Raw genomic sequence first — 13,848 nt, 5'->3', positions numbered from 1 at the left:
CAACAAATAGTAGTTCTCTTCTTGGAGTACACTTATTTTTTGTCCTTATGGATAGACTCACCTCTTCAGTGTTTGGTCTGCCCTTGGCAAGTGTTAGGGATTGAATTATGTCCCCACAAAATATGTGTTATAAATCCTAACCTCTATGCCTGTGGTTATAATTTCATTTGGAAATGAGTTATCTTTGTTATGTTAATGAGGCAGGATTAATGTAAGGTGTATCTTGAGTCAATTTCACTTGAAATATCAAAGAGATTGAACAAATGAGCAGAGGAGAGATAGGGTAAGAGATGGATGCCAAGACACATGGAGATCTCCAAGGAACCAGAAAGTAGAAGCTGAAGAGACACGTACCTTCTTTCAGAGCTGACAGAGAGGGAAAGCCTTCCCCTATGAAAAAAAAAAATTTTTTTTTTAGAGCCGGCAAAAATACCACAAGTGGATAGCTTTAACAGAAATTTATTTTCTCACGGTTTAGGAGGCTAGTAAGGCTAGTAAGCCTCCTAAACCATGAGAAAATAAATTTCTGTTAAAACTATCCACTTGTGGTATTTTTGTTGTAGCAGCACTAGATAACTAAGCAAGGTAGAGACCAATGCTAAGCACTGTTTTCCACAAGGTTGAGGAGGTAAGGAGGTAGGGGAGGGGCTAGGATCTGAGGTGAATATTCAGGCACTTGCCTTTCACGGAGAATTGCATGAATACATAATATCAGGGGCTGAGGAATATGAGGCTTAAAGAGATTCAGTGACTTGCCCAGGGTCATGCTGCTAGTGTGTAGCAGAGGAGAATAGAACTCACTTGATTAAGACTAATATTGTAGTCCATTTTGCTTTAGTACCTATGCTGTATCTCTTGTTGTTAGGTGCCGTCGAGTTGGTTCCATCTCAGTGACCCTGTGCACAAAAGAATGAAATACCACTTGGTCCTTGCCATCCTCACAATTATTGAGCCCATTATTGCAGCTACCGTGTCAGTCCATCTCACTGAGGGTCTTCCTCTGTTTTGCTGACCCTATACTTTACCAAGCATGATGTCCTTTTCCAGGGACTGAGCCCTCCTGATAACATGCCCAGAGTATGTGAGATGTAGTCTCACCATCCTTGCTCCCAAGGAGCATTCTGGCTGTACTTCCAAGACAGATTTATTCGTTGGTTTGGCAATCCATAGTATATTCAATATTCTTCGCCAACGATTCTTGATCATATTCTACCTCCTGAAATGATTGAATGTCAACCTTTTTTTTTTTTTTGGTAGAATGACTCTGTGTTCCTTCCATCTTCTTCTGATGTTTCCTGTGTTGTTCAATATTTTCCCTTTAGAATCCTTCAGTATTGCAACTTAAGGCTTGAATTTTTCTTCAGTTCTTTCAGCTTGAAGAATGCCAAGCGTGTTTTTCTCTTTTGGTTTTCTAATAACTCCGGGCTTTGCACATTTCATTATAATTGTCTTCTCAAACCACCCTTTAAAATCTTCTGTTCAGCTCTTTTATTTCATCATTTCATCGGTTTGCTTTAGCAATGAAGAAGTCATTGGTCTTGCAAAATTCTATCATGTGATCTTCAGTGTCGTTTCTATCACCAAGGCCATATTTTCCAACTACTGATCTTTCTTTGTTTCCAACTTTCACATTCCAGTTACCAATAATTATCAATGCATCCTGATTGCATGTTTGATCAATTTCAGACTGCAGAAATTGGTAAAAATCTTCAATTTCTTCATCATTGGCATTAGTGGTCAGTGCATAAATTTGAATAATAGTCGCATTGACTGGTCTTTCTTATAGATATATGGATATTATCCTATCACTGACAGCATTGTACTTCAGGATAGATCTTAAAATGTTCTTTTGATGATGAAGGCAACACCATTCCTCTTCAATTTGTCATTTCCAGCATAGTAGACCATATGATTCTCTGATTCAGAATGGCCAATATTGGTCCATTTCAGCGCACTAATACCTAGGATATTGATGTGTATGCGTTCCATTTCATTTTTGATGACTTCCCGTTTTTCTAGATTCATACTTAACATTCCACATTCTGAATATTAAAGGATTTTTGTAGCTGTTTCTTCTCATTTTGAGTTGTGCCATATCAGCAAATGAAGGTTCCTAAAGCTTTACCCCATCCACATCATTAAGGTCAATTGTAGTTTGAGCAGGCAGCTCTTCTTCAGTCATATTTTCAGTGCCTCCCAACCCGAGGGGCTTGTCTTTCGGCATTGTATCAGACAACATTCCACTGTTACTCATACGGTTTTTACTGGCAGATTATTTTGGAAGTAGGCTTCCAGATCCTTCTTCCTGTTTTAGTCTGGAAGCTCTGGTGAAACCTGTCTACCATGGGGTGACCCTGCTGGTATTTGAAATACCAGTGGCATAGCTTCCAGCGTCACAGCAACACACAAGCCACCACAGTACGACAAACTGACAGAGGAGTGGTGGGCTGTTTTTCTTAGAAATTCAGATCTAGAAACAGGAAGAGAGATTCCTAGACTTGCCTCTCCCTGAAGCAAAGGCAGGGCTTTAAACAGTTTTATTCCGGTTTGAATCCCTGCTGAGAATTTGCATTTCTAACAAGTTCCCAGGTGATGCTAATGCTGCTGGTTAGGGACCAATTCTGAGAGCCACTAGTAGAGCAGTGCTTCTCAAAATTAATTATATCTAAGAAAAAAAAATTTTTTTTTTTTAAAGAATCACCTGGCTATCTTGTTAAAACGTAGATTGTGATTCAGCATATCTGGGGTGGAAACGCAAGTTCTCAGCAGGGGTTCAGAACAAAAAGCTGAATTTCTGGTTTTTGACTGCCAGTTTGATTTTAAAGCAATACGATTGAGAGATCTGAAATAAAAAATAAACCCAAAAGTTTCTGTGGATTATAGCTACACAAAAGGGATATAGTTTAGCTAACTATTTTATAATATAAAAAATACTAGCAACTTTAAATTTATTAAAACAGCATTAGAGGAATTAAAAATGAAAAATTCACTCAATTTTACTACCGTAATATAACTGATATTACTGGTTTCTTCATATCTGTATCCATATTTTTCCCTAATTGTGTAATCCTTGTTTATACAATTTTTTTTATTTAATACCACTCTGGGAATTTTTTGGTGTTGCAATACCTTCATATTTTCATTGTTAATAGCAGCCTAATATGCCATTGAGTGAGTTGGCCATAAGCAGCCTAATTAAGGAAGAACAGATGATTTATTTCCATTTATTCCATGTTATAAATAATACTGTAAAATCCTGGTTATTTAAAATTATTTACATAATTTTTGCCTTCCATGGTGTTTGGCTCAAGAGGGAACCTAACAGGAAGGCCAGGGATCTGGACCCAAGCTGTGAGTTTTTGTACCACCAGGGTATATGGATTTGACCATCTAGGTTTTTTTTGTGTTAGAGCAGCAGTGACCTACTGTGGTGTCTTTATACGTATGAGTTGTTTTGATTCTGTTTTTTTTATTAATAAGTATGGATGTTTTCAAAATGATATACTTTAAAATATATGAATCATAGTAGATTCAAGTGCTGTACTAACACACTGATTCGCTTTCTTTTCCAAAGTTTGTATGAGTGTATGTTAATTTGTAATTAAAAATTTTTTATAAAGGAACCAATTAAGTGGACAGGAAGACTAAAAGCTGTAGTTGGTCTATAGTAGCGTGTCTGTTTTTTCAAAGTGCACGTATTCTTATTTTCTTTTATTCTAAAACATTAAACGGTCCCTCTTTTTTAAATTATTAAATACTTCAGACAGAAAAGTGCAGAGGATATTATACACCACTGTCCATGTACCCACCAAAGATTTAATAATTGTTAACATTTTGCTGTATTTTCTTAAAAGAGATATTTATTTAACAAAAACTAAAGCATTACAGGTATCTCTTTGTATCCCTTCCCAGTCTCCAATCCTTCCCGTCATAGAGATAATCACTCTCTGAAGTTGGTATGTTTTTCCAATGTATGTTTATGTGCACACTCAAATGTAACAATGGCCATAAATGATTTGTAATATTTTACATCTTTAACATTTACATAAGCGGTATACTGTACTTACTCTTCTGTAACTTTTTGGTCAACGTTGTTTTTGAGATTTATCCACGTTCATGAATGTAGATAAAGTTTATTTTAAATTTCTGTATAGTATTTTACTGCATGACTATATCACTTTTAAGAATCTGTATTCTCCTGTTGTTGTTGGACATTTAGGTTGTTTCAAGTGCCATGCCATGCCACACTGAACATCTTGTACACATGTGCGAATTTCTCTGGAGTATATACCATTAAGTAGAATTGCTGGATTAAAGTACATATGTACTTCTTCAACTTTTCAAAATACTGCTTTCCAGAATGTTTATACCAATATATACTTTCACTGGTATATGAGAATTTCAGTTTGTCTTCATTCTCACTAAAACTTTGTATTTGTCAGCCTAGTGAGGCAATTAAGAGCATTAAATGTGGAGACAGACTTGTCGTTAGCTGTTATTGAGTCGATTCTGACTATCTGGGTTCAAATCCCAGCTCCACCCTTTACAAGGTATAAGACTTTGAGCAGGTTACTTAACCTTTCTTGAGTTTCCCTTCTGTCAAGTGGAGATAACGATAGTACCTACCTTCATAGGGTTGTTAGTGTGAAAGTTAGGGTGAAAGTTAAATGAGTTAATGAATAAAGCACCTAGAATAATACCTGGCAAATAAGTTTTATGTAATTGTTAGCTGTTATCATTCTTGAGTGGAAGAGAGAGAGGGTAGAGTGACAGCTCAGCATACCTGTAGCCTGTTGATATTGTAGTCCTGTTGTTTTTTGCCGTAGAGTCGATTCCAACTCATGGAGACCCCATGTGTGCAGAGTAGAACTGCTCCATAGGGTTTCTAAGGCTGTGACCTATTGGAAGCAGATTGCCAGGACTCTCTTCCACGGCTCTTCTGGGCGGGTTCAAATCACCAACCTTTTAGCTAGTAGTCATGCTTAACCATTTGCACCACCCAGGGAACTTCCATTGTAGTCCTACTAAGCCATTTATACTGATGTTTCTTAATAGTTGTGGCAATTGCAAGTTAAGAACTTGTAAATTTTGATCTATGATTACTTCACTTTAAAAATTACTTTTATTGTAAAAGTAATGCATAATCAGTATAAAAAATAAGCTAAACAATACAAAAGTATATAAATTAGAAAGTGAAATTATTAACACATTATCTTTCAGGCCTCCTTCCTCTCTTATGACTTACCAAAACAGATATTAACGTGTACGATACATCTCTTAATTGAAACAGGGAGGAACTGGTACAGGAAAAGCCTAGAAGATAAGTGGAGAATAGAAGTTCAGAAACAGATCAAGGTGTATTTATGGAATTTTAAAATGTGATGAAGTTGGCATTTCAGTGGAAGTGGAATAGATTATTCAGTAAGTAGTATTGGGACAACCACTGTCCTTTTAGAAATAAAGTTAGAACCCTACATATACGCAAACACAAATTTCAGATGAATCAAATATATAACTTCCAACTATGAAAGTATGGAGGAAAATCTAAGTAAATACTTTTATGACAGGAAAATGAAAAGCCATAAAGGAAAATGTTAACAAAATTGATTATGTTAAAAATGTCAAACTTCTGTATGGAGAAGAATATTGATTAAGATCCCAGAGCAGAAGAAAATGTTTGCAGCATATATTAGCAGATGGTTAATGTTCGTGATATGCAAAGAATTCCTACTAAATAAAAACAGACAAAGGCCATGAACAAGGCATTTATTTTAAAGGAACCAGCACAGTGGCTGATAACGTGAAAAGATGCTCCACCTCACTAATAACTGCAAATATAATTTTCACCTGGCAAGTTGGCAAAAATGAAAGATTGATAACATTGCTAAAATTGTGGGAAACTGGGCATTCATGCTTGATGATAAGGTAGGTTACAACAGTCCTTGTTGGAGTTCAGTTTGACATTATCTATCAAAAACTGAAATCCTCATACCCTATGATGAGCAGCCTCCACTTCAAGAACTCTGTCTTGCAGACATTCTAGCACCATTTTCAAACATAGGTATGTATAATAATGTTTATTGTAGCTGCAGAATGATACTGTGTGAACCAATTTTTTAAATATGGCATTTGTGCACTTGTATTTTATAGAGATGGGGAAAGCTTGGGAAAGGTACAAACAGGCAGACTTTTACCAGTGGTCACTTCTGGGGAGCTGGAGTGGCTGAGAGAGGATTGTTGACATGACTGTTTAATTTGTTCTTTGTTGTTGAACTTGTTACTATAAGTATGAATTATATTTTTTAAATTTATTTTAATAAAAATATAGTAAAGTTCATTTCTTATTCCCCAGACCTAATCCCCAGAGGTAACGCTGTTAATAGTATAGACCTTCTGACTTCTCACTGTGTGTATGTCTATGTTTTTAACAAATGAGTTGATGCTGTGAATATCTGTAGCTTCCTTCCTCCACTTATCACAGGCAGTCCCGGGTTAGGAATGAGATCCATTCCTGAGTGTGTCTTTAAGAATTTGTAGGTAAGTTGGAACAGGTGCATACAGTTCTTATTTGGAGCCCTGGTCGCATAGTGGTTAAGAGCTTGGTTGGTAACAGAAAGGTCAGCAGCTAGAATCCACCAGCTGCTTGTTTGAAACCCTATGGGGCAGTTCTACTATGTCCTGTACGGTTGCTGTGAGTTGGGATCAACTCTACAGCAACGGGTTTGGGTGTTTTTTTTTTTTTTTTGGTTTTTAGTGCAAGAAAAGGCTAGAAGCCTTTTAAATGATTTAAAGCTGCTTGTGCAGCCAGTGAAGATGATTGTGATGAAGAATCTGGTAGCACAGTGGTTAAAGTGCTGAACTGCCAACAGAAGGGTCTGCGGTTCGAACCCAGCAGCCACTCCGCGGGAGAAAGATGTGACAGTCTGCTTCAGTAAATATTTACAGCTTTGGAAACTATGGGGCAGTTTTACTCTGTCCTATAGGGTCTGAATGGGAATGGAGTTGATAGCAGTGGGTTTGGTAGCGGTTGGTTCAATTGTTTCGAAGTAAGGCCAAATTTACATCACATTAGAAGGCAAGTATAAGTGCCTGTATATCATAAGCATCTTTTTTATGACTGTACTTATAGATCTACCTCATTTTTAAAACGTATACATAGTATTTTGTTATATGGGATTCCCTATTGACATTTGGATTGTCTTTGAGATATTGCTCATTTTCTTTTTAGTTTTATTCATGAACCCAACCCAGTGCCGTCGAGTTGATTCCGAGAATAGTTTTTAAATAACATTCAAGGGTAGATATAGAAAATATGAGTAGTGAAGTTACAGCTACATTGCACATAATTGAGAATGATACAGATATTTCTGTGCAATGGGGCTATACAGCATTTACAAGTATAAAAATATAAAACTAATTTTTTTTTAAATATAAAACTAATTTTTTTTCTTTACAAGTATAAAAATATAAAACTAATAGCAGATAGTAATGATACAATTTCCAGTAGTACTTTTCAAATTAATGTGTTAAACTTGTAAATTTCATGTGTAATTTATAACAAGAAAATTACAAAAATAAGAATTATGCTTATTTTTCAAAAACATAAAATTGATTGCCTTATTTCTTGTTAAGTCTGAAGACTTAATTAAAAAAAATAAAATTTAATTGTATTAGCCAGATCTAGCCCTGGGGTGGCATAGAGGTTAAGAGCTTAGCTGCTAACCAAAAGGTTGGCAGCTCAAATCTACCAGTCGGTCCTTACAAACCCTATGGGGCAGTTCTACTCTGTCCTGTCAGGTCGCTATAGAGTCAGAACCTCCTCGATAGCACCTAAGAACATTTTTCCTTGTACAGTGATAGTTTTTGAGATCTTTAAATGGCTGATTTTATTACTAGCATGCTTATAACAGATTTTCATGAATACCATACTTCAGAAGTCTTCAGTTTTGTTTGCTCTGTTTCTCCAAAATTTGGGCGGGGGATTCTTCTAAATGCAAGGAGCCCTGGTGGTACAAATGGTTAAGTGCTCGGCTGCTAACCAAAAAGTTGATGGTTCAAACCCACTCAGCAGCTCTGTGGGAGAAAGACCTGGGGGATCTACTTCCTCAAAGATCATAGCCAAGAAAGCCCTATGGGGCAGTTCTGCTCTGTCACATGGGGTCACTGAGTCAGATAGACTGGATAGCACCCAACAACAACAGCGACGACAACGTCTAAATACAAGTATGCCTTGGAGGTTATCTTTAGCATTTAAATTCTTTGTCCTTTGTTTCCTCCACTAGTTCTCTCAACTGTTTTGCTCTCTCCTTTTTCCTTTCCCGTTCTTCCTTCCCCCAGTTGCCACCCTCCCTCTCTTTCATCCTTTCCATCCCCTCCAAGATTCTAGTCTCTTGAGTCCTTCTGCAACCACCCCCTTTAATCTCACTGCCCACCTCTCCTTTTCCAACTTTGTAACTGCTAAATGGCACACAACAACAACAACAACAAAAGTCATTCACTGAGAAAAAGACCTGTTTCTTAAAGTAGAGATGGCAATTTTGAGTCTTCTGCATTGTCACACTTTTAGTATTTGGGGAGTTGGTCTTAATTTGGGGATTTCTTTAAAAAAACTTTTTCTTTTCAAGCCCTTAAAATAAGGTTCTAACCTTGTGGCTTGAAGAAGTTACAGTATGAAAGAAAAAAAAAAAGGACTAATGGGAGATATAATCAGTAAGTTATACTGCTTAGGATGTTTAATATGAACTCAAAACCAGCATGCCATCTGCAGTAGTCTAATGTTTTGTTTTGGCTTAAAATAAAATGATCATCATTAGAGGTTTGATCTCTCCCTATTTCCTTCAAAATGGCTGTGCTAATTTCACCTGTCCTTATTCATTCCTCTCTGGGGACTCAAACACTTAGAACTAAAACATTAGTAACTTAGTTTCTACTTCCAGAGTTGGCAGCCACAATTATCAGTGGCTGAAGGTCCCTGGAGCCCTGGTGATGCAGTTTGAATCCACCAGCAGCTCCTTGGAAACCCTATGGGGCAGATCTACCCTGTCCTGTACGGTTTCGTTGCGATGAGTTGGAATTGACTTGACGGCAATGGTTTTAGTTTTTGGTTTAATAAGGTCCCTGCTATGCTTTGGGGCTTAGATTTTTCTACTTTTTTCTGCAGTACTTTTTCTGGAAGGCTTTATATCTTGTGGTGCAAGGGGTTTCTTCAATGAATTATTTGTTTCTCTGCCTCCTTCGTTTGGTAATTAATGACATGTTAAAGAACCATATGTATTGTCAGAGGTTGCTATTTACAGGAATTTATAACATGACTAATCACACTGTGTAAATTTTTAAGCCAGGTATTTCAGTCATGATGTTCTTGAAAAGGTGGAGTGCATTCGTGGAACTTGATGGTTCTCTTGTAACTGGGCAATTTAGGGGGCATGTCGCTTCCAAAGAAGATTAGTCCCTAATTTATTTGCTTCCAAGAAGGTAGGGAATTTTTAGTAAACTATATGACTGAGCTTTTATGTTAGCTACCTCTTAACAGTCATTTCTCAAAGTGTAATACAGGGGAATAGTAGCATGAATGATCCAAAATATCATTTGTACTTTGTGAGACAGAAGTCCCTAAACATTTATGCTGAAATGGTTTATAACAGTGGCTAACCTTGAACTCCTCTTATTTGTGGCTTTTGAGATGCAGTAGATTTATCTTGCTGATGATGCATTGCTTAAGCTAATATAAAAATAAGTATTGTGTTTCAACTCCTTCACTTACTAGTTACTTGACCTTAGAAAAATTATTTAGTGTTTCAGAGCCTCAGTTTCCTCAGCTGTAGAATGGAGATCAAAATACCTTTTTGATTTGCTGTGGGTAATTAAAGAAGATAAGGGATTTCAGATTCAATAAATGCTTTATTTTATCTTTTCCCTTTTATATTACATAGGATATTCAAGAACTTGAGTGGTAAAGTGGTATATCCTGAAATGACCTACCATCATTTATTGATCCTAGGTCAGATTTTCTACTACCCAGAACACTCCTACAACACTCCTAGGATCAATAAATGATGGTAGGTAATACACAGAGCAGGTAGTTAGCATGCTTATAAATGAGATAATGCTTAGTAACTTTTTTTTTTTTGAATTGTAATTTGAAATCCAATTTATATTCACTGTCTGGGCCAGCTGAGAGAATGTACTCCATAAGTATCCTTGATTTGCTGATCTTTCACTGACAGCAAGGAGCACCCCAGCATTATATTTTGGAAAGCTTTCACATAGCACTTTACAATAAATTAAATTAGATGAGGTAGTAAATGTGGAGAGTCCTTTGTAAACTGTAAAGTGCTGTAGAAATGCAACTTAATTTTTATAATATTTTGATTACTCATTTAATGGAACTGCCAGAATTTTAGAGGTGAGGAAACTGAGGCTCTAACTCATTTAAAGGAATAGCAGTACATTAGGCGTCAGAACTCATGAATTTTTTTTCCTCTTGTCCTGTTGTTTAGTTAATTCAGTAAGCCCCATTTAGATTGGATTGTTAGGCAGGGAACCTCTGTCCATTCCCAGGAGCCTTTCCAGTGAGCTCAGATGATTCCTTTGGACCTAATGGGTTTTCTGCAGAAATCCTTTACTGTCTAGTATTTCTTTCTTTGAATATGTGTGCCCTCATTAAGACACCCAAGATAGAAGTGTAAACTGGACTCAACATAAAAAGCTATAGATTTGTTAACTTGAGTTCCTATAGGTAGGTATTATGGATAAGGGGAGATCACTAGAAGAGGGATAGAGGTTGACTGGAGGAACTCAACAATGACAGACAAATATTCCTACTCATAGCCATGTATAGGGAATACAGGCCTGTTTTCCATTTTCAAATAAAGTATACACTAATGAGAAACTCTGGTGGTGTAGTGGTTAAGAGCTACAGCTGCTAACCAAAAGGTCAGGAGTTTGAATCCACCAGGCGCTCCTTGGAAACCCTATGTGATAGTTCTGCTCTGTCCAATAGGGTCGTTATGAGTCGGAATTGACTTGACGGCAGTGAGTTTGGTTTTGTTTTTGGCTTATTCACTAATGAGTAGTGATCCACAGTTAGACTAAACAAAACAAAACTAGACTAAACAAAAATAATGAGGGATTGTGTACATATATATATATATCTGGGTGTGTAGATAACCAGAGAGAAGCAAAAGTATGCTAAGGTCCTGTTTGTTAAAAAGGATAGAGAATACTGATTAACTTCGAGCTTTGTTAGAAAAATGTAAATTTAAGTCTGTATGTTAAAAGAAAGAATTTAAAGGAAACTCACGTAAAGTAGTACAAATAGAACATGTAACTTCCAAGCATGGGAAAAATAAAGGTAATAAAAGAATTCATTGGTCTAAAATATGTAGAACAAGATAAAAAAGATACAACAGGGCAAATAAAAAACACACAATAAGATGGAAAGAAATAAGTACAGTTGTATCAATAGTTACAATAAATGTAATTAGGTTAAACTCACTCATTTAAGAGAGTCTCAGACTGGATTTAAATTTTTTCAGCAATGCTACATACAAAACCCACATTTGAAGTGACACAGAAAAGTTGAAAACAGGGATGGAAGAAGATACACTAGACACATACCAACCAAAAGAAAACTGGTGAGGCAGTATTAATATCAGACAAAATATAATTTAAGGCAATGGCAATTTGGCTTTAAAAGCAGTAGACAGACACTTCGCACTGATGAAAGGATAAAAAATCTACCAAGAGAGTATCAGTAATGAACTCTATTCTTCTAACAACATAGTCTTGAAATACATAAAGCAAAAAACAATTGGATTATGAAGAGAAATTAACAACCCATAATAATAATTGGAGAGTTTTTGACACCTTTGTCAGAAACTGGTTAAGCAAAATTATTTTTAAAAATAGTATGAGGATATAAAAGATTTAAATGAGATAGAAGGGAGGGAATCTTTAATTCTAAATACTCAGTCCAAATTTTTAGTCCAAAAAGTTATTTCTTTTGGTTTTATTTCCTAAATTTCTAAAGTAGAAAAAATTTACAGGTTCACACTACATTTAATAGGCAGATCCTTACATCACTTCCAAAAGTATAGAAAGTTCACAAACGTGCAAGAGCTCAGGAAAAAATTTCAACTTTTGATGGCTCCCAGAGACTTTTGTTTGGCCTGTAGTACGATATTGATGACAATACCTGAATCTGAAAGTATTTCTCAATTTCTATTCAATATCAAAACCATGGTTTGACAACAATGCTCAGAGGTGTTTTTTTGTTTGTTTGTTTGTTTGAATCAACCATTATAATCCCAGGAAAGCGGTATTCTTGAGAATATAAAATTAAATAGAGCAAGTATTCTTATTCTGCTCAGAATATTTCCCTTTCAGTGCTCTCTAGGACTGAGTTATTACACCTGAAATCACCATTTGGAGCTCACATTTAGAAAGTTTTATAATGTGTATATGACTTAAAAAAAGAAGCACATGATAACTTACACATTCAAGTGCATATGTCCATCAGAGTTACTCTTGGGGAGGTTAACTTATAATACACTACTCAAGATAATATATCTTGTCAGTTTTAAGAAACACATTTTCATATTTTAAGATTTCTGAAATTGGGATGAGTCTTAAAAGTTGATGGCAGTTTACCATCACTTTGGTACCAAGGTGGGTGAGGACAGGGCTCAAGGTAATTATTAGGAAAAAAAAATTCCCCAAGATGTGGAATCTGTGACATAATAGTTGTTCTGCATGGGCAGTTAATATCAGAACTTACTTCATGGGTGGCCATGACTCGGGGGAAAATCCCCGAGACAACAGGGGATCACAATGAACTTTTAGAAACCAATGGTTGTGGGGAGGGAATGGAGGAGGTGTTGAATATTAATATTCCTGAAGGAGGAGTCAACAGGGGCTAGCTGTGTATATTTGCAAAGCTGGCTCAAGCATAACAAACATGTCTTTTAGTCCTCTTATTGTAAAAACGGCGTGGGGGCAGGTTCTGACCTCCTCCAACCCCCAAACAGGGAAGGAGAACCAAGATAAACAGTCCAAGGCTGACTCCCTTGAGGTGGAGAGGCCAGACAAGCCTCCTCTCTCTGCCATCTCTGTCAGTTCTAACACCAACTGTCCCTCCCACAGCACTCTCTACTGGGTTCAGTAATTCATTGCAATGGCCACACAGAACTCACAAACCATACTCACAATTATGGGGTTTATTAGGAAGTAGCAGTTACAATTCAGGCTCAAGAACCCTCAGGATACAGTTCTTCGATCAGGATAGCCTCTCCCCAGCCACGCTCTCAGGCATGCCTCTCGCTGCACCTAAATCTCTGCCCAAAAACACTCAGCTTTCTCTCTCCTTGAGCTGGGAAACCCACTGTGCTGTCTCCTGCTTCCAGGTTTCTCCTGCTGGTCTCTCCTTCCATGGTGGTGGTAGTGTAAAATTTTTAGTCATAAGAGGAATTTATGATGATTTTTAATTGGGGGTTTTGTTTGTTTTGCTTTTCTTAGTGGTGCAAAAAGTAATGGTGCTCTTTTTTGTTGTTAGGTGCTGTTGAGTCAGTTCCGACACATAGCAACCCTGTGTGCCATAGAACAAAACATTGCCTGGTCCTGTGCAATGTTCACAATCCTTGTTATATTTGAGCCCACTATTGCAGCCACTGTGTCAGCCCATCTCGTTGAGGGTCTTCCTCTTTTCCGCTGACCCCCGTACTTAACCAAGCATGATGTCTTCCTCCAGGGACTGATCCCTCCTGACAGCATGTCCAAAGTATGGATAAGTCTTGCCATCCTTGCTTCTAAGGAGCATTGTGGTTGTACTTCTTCCAAGACAGATTTGTT

At 36.9% G+C, this 13,848-nt stretch overlaps 1 protein-coding gene across 1 annotated transcript in view; it reads left to right on the top strand.

Annotated features, from left to right (window-relative positions):
* NUP62CL (nucleoporin 62 C-terminal like) overlaps window positions 1–13,848 on the top strand; it is a 108,536-nt gene that overhangs the window by 2,718 nt on the left and 91,970 nt on the right. The gene's annotated exons all lie outside the window — the stretch shown is intronic.

The sequence above is a fragment of the Loxodonta africana genome, chromosome X (genome assembly GCF_030014295.1).
Source record: "Loxodonta africana isolate mLoxAfr1 chromosome X, mLoxAfr1.hap2, whole genome shotgun sequence".
Lineage (NCBI taxonomy): Eukaryota > Metazoa > Chordata > Mammalia > Proboscidea > Elephantidae > Loxodonta > Loxodonta africana.
This window is presented reverse-complemented; position numbering and strand designations above follow the sequence as displayed.